This window comes from Arvicanthis niloticus (genome assembly GCF_011762505.2).
Source record: "Arvicanthis niloticus isolate mArvNil1 chromosome Y unlocalized genomic scaffold, mArvNil1.pat.X SUPER_Y_unloc_4, whole genome shotgun sequence".
NCBI classification, from domain to species: domain Eukaryota; kingdom Metazoa; phylum Chordata; class Mammalia; order Rodentia; family Muridae; genus Arvicanthis; species Arvicanthis niloticus.
In genome coordinates, this window is record NW_023045021.1 from 2,661,176 (window position 1) to 2,668,445 (window position 7,270).

The following is a 7,270-nucleotide window of genomic DNA, read 5'->3' on the forward strand; positions in this document are numbered from 1 at the left end:
CCTGCCTCCCTGCCTCCCTGCCTCCCTGCCTCCCTGCCTCCCTGCCTCCCTGCCTCCCTGCCTCCCTGCCTCCCTGCCTCCCTGCCTCCCTGCCTCCCTGCCTCCCTGCCTCCCTGCCTCCCGGCCTCCCTGCCTCCCTGCCTCCCTGCCTCCCTGCCTCCCTGCCTCCCTGCCTCCCTGCCTCCCTGCCTCCCTGCCTCCCTGCCTCCCTGCCTCCCTGCCTCCCTGCCTCCCTGCCTCCCTGCCTCCCTGCCTCCCTGGCTCTGCCTCTCTGCCTCTCTGCCTCTCTGCCTCTCTGCCTCTCTGCCTCTCTGCCTCTCTGCCTCTCTGCCTCTCTGCCTCTCTGCCTCTCTGCCTCTCTGCCTCTCTGCCTCTCTGCCTCTCTGCCTCTCTGCCTCTCTGCCTCTCGGCCTCTCGGCCCCTCTGCCTCTCTGCCTCTCTGCCCGTCTGCCTCTCAGCTTCTCTGCCTCTCTGCCTCTCTGCCTCTCAGCCTGTCTGCCTCTCTGCTTCTGTGCCTCTCTGCCTCTCTGCCTCTCTGCCTCTGTGCCTCTCTGCCTATCTGCCTCTCTGCCTCTCTGCCTCTCTGCCTCTCTGCCTCTCTGCCTCTCTGCCTCTCTGCCTCTCTGCCTGTACCTCTACCTCTCTGCCTCTCCGCCTCTCTGCCTCTCTGCCTCTCCTCCTCTCTGCCTCTCCGCCTCTCCGCCTCTCTCCCTCTCCGCCTCTCTGCCTCTCTTCTTCTGCCTCTGACTCTCTGCCTCTGGCTCTACATCTCTCCCTCTGCCTCTCTAACTCTGGCTCTACCTCTCTGACTCTGCATATGCTTCTGTGCATCTGCTTCTGTGCCTCTGCAGCTCTGACTGTGACCCTCTGACTGTGACTCTATTTCTCTTCCTCTCTGCCTCTGCATTTGGCTCTGCCTCTGCAAATCTGCATCTCTGCCTCAGCTTCTGGAACTGCTTCTCTGCATCTGCCTCTCTGCCTATTCCTCTGCCTCTATTCCTCTGCCTCTATTCCTGTGCCTCTCTGCATCTGCCTCTTTGCCTCTGCCTCTGCCTCTGCTTCTCTGCCTCTCTGCCTCTCTGCCTCTCTGCCTCTCTGCCTCTCTGCCTCTCTGCCTCTCTGCCTCTCTGCCTCTCTGCCTCTCTTCCTCTCTGCCTCTCTGCCTGTCTGCCGCTCTGCCTCTCTGCCTCTCTGCCTCTCTGCCTCTCTGCCTCTCTGCCTCTCTGCCTCTCTGCCTCTCTGCCTCTCTGCCTCTCTGCCTCTCTGCCTCTCTGCCTCTCTGCCTATCTGCCTGTGTGCCTGTGTGCCTGTGTGCCTGTGTGCCTGTGTGCCTGTCGGCCTGTCTGCCTGTCTCCCTGTCTGCCTGTCTGCCTGTCTGCCTGTCTACCTAGCTGCCTGTCTGCCTGTCAGCCGGCCTGCCTCCCTGCCTCCCTGCCTCCCTGCCTCCCTGCCTCCCTGCCTCCCTGCCTCCCTGCCTCCCTGGCTCTGCCTCTCTGCCTCTCTGCCTCTCTGCCTCTCTGCCTCTCTGCCTCTCTGCCTCTCTGCCTCTCTACATCTCTGCCTCTGCCTCTGCCTCTGCTTCTCTGCCTCTCTGCCTCTCTGCCTTTCTGCCTCTCTGCCACTGCCTCTCTGCCTCTCTGCCTCTTTGCCTCTCTGCCTCTCTGCCTCTCTGCCTCTCTGCCTCTCTGCCTCTCTGCCTCTCTGCCTCTCTGCCTCTCTGCCTCTCTGCCTCTCTCTCTGCCACTCTGCCTCTCTGCCTCTCTGCCTCTCTGCCTCTCTGCCTCTCTGCCTCTCTGCCTCTCTGCCTCTCTGCCTCTCTGCCTCTCTGCCTCTCTGCCTCTCTGCCTCTCTGCCTCTCTGCCTCTCTGCCTCTCTGCCTCTCTGCCTCTCTCTCTGCCTCTCTGCCTCTCTGCCTCTCTGCCTCTCTGCCTCTCTGCCTCTCTCTCTGCCTCTCTGCCTCTCTGCCTCTCTGCCTCTCTGCCTCTCTGCCTCTCTGCCTCTCTGCCTCTCTGCCTCTCTGCCTCTCTGCCTCTCTGCCTCTCTGCCTCTCTGCCTCTCTGCCTCTCTGCCTCTCTGCCTCTCTGCCTCTCTGCCTCTCTGCCTCTCTGCCTCTCTGCCTCTCTGCCTCTCTGCCTCTCTGCCTCTCTGCCTCTCTGCCTCTCTGCCTCTCTGCCTCTCTGCCTCTCTGCCTCTCTGCCTCTCTGCCTCTCTGCCTCTCTTCCTCTCTGCCTCTCTGCCTCTCTGCCTCTCTGCCTGTGTGCCTGTGTGCCTGTGTGCCTGTGTGCCTGTCTGCCTGTCTCCCTGTCTGCCTGTCTGCCTGTCTGCCTGTCTGCCTGTCTACCTAGCTGCCTGTCTGCCTGTCAGCCGGCCTGCCTCCCTGCCTCCCTGCCTCCCTGCCTCCCTGCCTCCCTGCCTCCCTGCCTCCCTGCCTCCCTGCCTCCCTGCCTCCCTGCCTCCCTGCCTCCCTGCCTCCCTGCCTCCCTGCCTCCCTGCCTCCCTGCCTCCCTGCCTCCCTGCCTCCCTGCCTCCCTGCCTCCCTGGCTCTGCCTCTCTGCCTCTCTCTCTGCCTCTCTGCCTCTCTGCCTCTCTGCCTCTCTGCCTCTCTGCCTCTCTGCCTCTCTGCCTCTCTGCCTCTCTGCCTCTCTGCCTCTCTGCCTCTCTGCCTCTCTGCCTCTCTGCCTCTCTGCCTCTCTGCCTCTCTGCCTCTCTGCCTCTCTGCCTCTCTGCCTCTCTGCCTCTCTGCCTCTCTGCCTCTCTGCCTCTCTGCCTCTCTGCCTCTGCCTCTCTGCCTCTCTACATCTCTGCCTCTTCCTCTGCTTCTGTTTCTCTGCCTCTCTACATCTCTGCCTCTCTGCCTCAGCCTTTCTGCATCTGCCTCTCTGCCTCTGCCTCTCTTCCTCTGCCTCTCTGCCTCTGCCCCTGCCCCTGCCCCTGCCCCTGCCTCAGCCTCTGCCTCTCAGCCACTCTGCCTCTGCCTCTGCCTCTCTGCCTCTCAGCCTTTGTCTCTCTCCATCTTTTTCTCAGCCTCTGCTTCTCTCTCTCTGCCTCTCTTCTTCTGTCTCTCTGCCTCTTCCCCTGCCTCTGGCTATGCTTCTCTGCCCTTTGCCTCTCTGCCTCTCTGTCTCTATACCTCTCTGCCTTTTTCTCTGCCTCTCTGCCTCTCTGCCTCTCTGCCTCTCTGCCTCTCTGCCTCTCTGCCTCTCTGCCTCTCTGCCTCTCTGCCTCTCTGCCTCTCTGCCTCTCTGCCTCTCTGCCTCTCTGCCTCTCTGCCTCTCTGCCTCTCTGCCTGTGTGCCTGTGTGCCTGTGTGCCTGTGTGCCTGTGTGCCTGTCGGCCTGTCTGCCTGTCTCCCTGTCTGCCTGTCTGCCTGTCTGCCTGTCTACCTAGCTGCCTGTCTGCCTGTCAGCCGGCCTGCCTCCCTGCCTCCCTGCCTCCCTGCCTCCCTGCCTCCCTGCCTCCCTGCCTCCCTGCCTCCCTGCCTCCCTGCCTCCCTGCCTCCCTGCCTCCCTGCCTCCCTGCCTCCCTGCCTCCCTGCCTCCCTGCCTCCCTGCCTCCCTGCCTCCCTGCCTCCCTGCCTCCCTGCCTCCCTGCCTCCCTGCCTCCCTGCCTCCCTGCCTCCCTGCCTCCCTGCCTTTCTGGCTCTGCCTCTCTGCCTCTCTCTCTGCCTCTCTGCCTCTCTGCCTCTCTGCCTCTCTGCCTCTCTGCCTCTCTGCCTCTCTCTCTGCCTCTCTGCCTCTCTGCCTCTCTGCCTCTCTGCCTCTCTGCCTCTCTGCCTCTCTGCCTCTCTGCCTCTCTGCCTCTCTGCCTCTCTGCCTCTCTGCCTCTCTGCCTCTCTGCCTCTCTGCCTCTCTGCCTCTCTGCCTCTCTGCCTCTCTGCCTCTCTGCCTCTCTGCCTCTCTGCCTCTCTGCCTCTCTGCCTCTCTGCCTCTCTGCCTCTCTGCCTCTCTGCCTCTCTGCCTCTCTGCCTCTCTGCCTCTCTGCCTCTGCCTCTCTGCCTCTCTACATCTCTGCCTCTTCCTCTACTTCTGTTTCTCTGCCTCTCTACATCTCTGCCTCTCTGCCTCAGCCTTTCTGCATCTGCCTCTCTGCCTCTGCCTCTCTTCCTCTGCCTCTCTGCCTCTGCCCCTGCCCCTGCCCCTGCCCCTGCCTCAGCCTCTGCCTCTCAGCCACTCTGCCTCTGCCTCTGCCTCTCTGCCTCTCAGCCTTTGTCTCTCTCCATCTTTTTCTCAACCTCTGCCTCTGTCTCTCTGCCTCTCTGCCTCTGTCTCTCTGCCTCTTCCCCTGCCTCTGGCTATGCTTCTCTGCCTCTGCCTCTCTGCCTCTCTGTCTCTATACCTCTCTGCCTTTTTCTCTGCCTGTCTGCCTGTCTGCCTGTCTGCCTGTCGGCCTGTCTGCCTGTCTGCCTGTCTGCCTGTCTGCCTGTCTGCCTGTCTGCCTGTCTGCCTGTCTGCCTGTCGGCCTGTCGGCCTGTCGGCCTGTCGGCCTGTCTGCCTGTCTGCCTGTCTGCCTGTCTGCCTGTCTGCCTGTCTCCCTGTCTGCCTAGCTGCCTGTCTGCCTGTCTGCCTGTCAGCCGGCCTGCCTCCCTGCCTCCCTGCCTCCCTGCCTCCCTGCCTCCCTGCCTCCCTGCCTCCCTGCCTCCCTGCCTCCCTGCCTCCCTGCCTCCCTGCCTCCCTGCCTCCCTGCCTCCCTGCCTCCCTGCCTCCCTGCCTCCCTGCCTCCCTGCCTCCCTGCCTCCCTGCCTCCCTGCCTCCCTGCCTCCCTGCCTCCCTGCCTCCCTGCCTCCCTGCCTCCCTGCCTCCCTGCCTCCCTGCCTCCCTGGCTCTGCCTCTCTGCCTCTCTGCCTCTCTGCCTCTCTGCCTCTCTGCCTCTCTGCCTCTCTGCCTCTCTGCCTCTCTGCCTCTCTGCCTCTCTGCCTCTCTGCCTCTCTGCCTCTCTGCCTCTCTGCCTCTCTGCCTCTCTGCCTCTCTGCCTCTCTGCCTCTCTGCCTCTCTGCCTCTCTGCCTCTCTGCCTCTCTGCCTCTCTGCCTCTCTGCCTCTCTGCCTCTCTGCCTCTCTGCCTCTCTGCCTCTCTGCCTCTCTGCCTCTCTGCCTCTCTGCCTCTCTGCCTCTCTGCCTCTCTCTCTGCCTCTCTGCCTCTCTGCCTCTCTGCCTCTCTGCCTCTCTCTCTGCCTCTCTGCCTCTCTCTCTGCCTCTCTCTCTGCCTCTCTGCCTCTCCTCTGCCTCTCTGCCTCTCTGCCTCTCTGCCTCTCTGCCTCTCTCCCTCTCTGCCTCTCTGCCTCTCTCTCTGCCTCTTTGCCTCTCTGCCTCTCTCTCTGCCTCTCTGCCTCTCTGCCTCTCTCTCTGCCTCTCTGCCTCTCTGCCTCTCTCTCTGCCTCTCTGCCTCTCTGCCTCTCTCTCTGCCTCCCTGCCTCCCTGCCTCCCTGGCTCTGCCTCTCTGCCTCTCTCTCTGCCTCTCTGCCTCTCTGCCTCTCTGCCTCTCTGCCTCTCTGCCTCTCTGCCTCTCTGCCTCTCTGCCTCTCTGCCTCTCTGCCTCTCTGCCTCTCTGCCTCTCTGCCTCTCTGCCTCTCTGCCTCTCTGCCTCTCTGCCTCTCTGCCTCTCTGCCTCTCTCTGCCTCTCTCTCTGCCTCTCTCTCTGCCTCTCTCTCTGCCTCTCTCTCTGCCTCTCTCTCTGCCTCTCTCTCTGCCTCTCTCTCGGCCTCTCTCTCTGCCTCTCTCTCTGCCTCTCTCTCTGCCTCTCTCTCTGCCTCTCTGCCTCTCTGCCTCTCTGCCTCTCTGCCTCTCTGCCTCTCTGCCTCTCTGCCTCTCTGCCTCTCTGCCTCTCTGCCTCTCTGCCTCTCTGCCTCTCTGCCTCTCTGCCTCTCTGTCTCTCTGCCTCTCTGCCTCTCTGCCTATACCTCTACCTCTCTGCCTCTCCGCCTCTCCACCTCTCCCCCTCTCCGCCTCTCCGCCTCTCCGTCTCTCTGCCTCTCCGCCTCTCTCCCTCTCCGACTCTCTGCCTCTCTTCTTCTGCCTCTGCCTCTCTGCCTGTGGCACTACATCTCTCCCTCTGCCTCTCTACCTCTGGCTCTACCTCTCTGCCTCTGCATATGCCTCTGTGCATCTGCTTCTGTACCTCTGCAGCTCTGACTGTGACCCTCTGACTGTGACTCTATTTCTCTTCCTTTCTGCCTCTGCATTTGGCTCTGCCTCTGCAAATCTGCATCTCTGCCTCAGCTTCTGGCACTGCCTCTCTGCATCTGCCTCTCTGCCTATTCCTCTGCCTCTATTACTCTGCATCTATTCCTGTGCCTCTCTGCATCTGCCTCTTTGCCTCTGCCTCTGCCTCTCTGCCTCTCTCTCTGCCTCTCTGCCTCTCTGCCTCTCTGCCTCTCTGCCTCTCTGCCTCTCTGCCTCTCTGCCTCTCTGCCTCTCTGCCTCTCTGCCTCTCTGCCTCTCTGCCTCTCTGCCTCTCTGCCTCTCTGCCTCTCTGCCTCTCTGCCTCTCTGCCTCTCTGCCTCTCTGCCTCTCTGCCTCTCTGCCTCTCTGCCTCTCTGCCTCTCTGCCTCTCTGCCTCTCTGCCTCTCTGCCTCTCTGCCTCTCTGCCTCTCTGCCTCTCTGCCTCTCTGCCTCTCTGCCTCTCTGCCTCTCTGCCTCTCTCTCTGCCTCTCTCTCTGCCTCTCTCTCTGCCTCTCTCTCTGCCTCTCTCTCTGCCTCTCTCTCTGCCTCTCTCTCTGCCTCTCTCTCTGCCTCTCTCTCTGCCTCTCTCTCTGCCTCTCTCTCTGCCTCTCTCTCTGCCTCTCTCCCTCTCTGCCTCTCTGCCTCTCTGCCTCTCTGCCTCTCTGCCTCTCTGCCTCTCTGCCTCTCTGCCTCTCTGCCTCTCTGCCTCTCTGCCTCTCTGCCTCTCTGCCTCTCTGCCTCTCTGCCTCTCTGCCTCTCTGCCTCTCTGCCTTTGTCTCTCTACATCTTTTTCTAAGCCTCTGCCTCTGCCTCTCTGCCTCTCTTCTACATGTTGACCTCTAGTTGGACCAGCACCATTTGTTGAAAATGCTGTCTTTTTTTCACTGGGTGGTTTTAGCTCCTTTGTCAAAGATCAAGTGACCAAAGGTGTGTGGGTTCATTTCTGGGTCTTCAATTCTATTCCATTGATCTTCCTACCTGTCTCTGTACCAATACCATGCAGTTTTTAACACTATTACTTTGTAGTATAGCTTGAAATCAGGGATGGTGATTCCCCCAGAAGTTCTTAAATTGTTGAGAGTAGTTTTTGCTATCCTGGGTTTTTTGTTATTCCA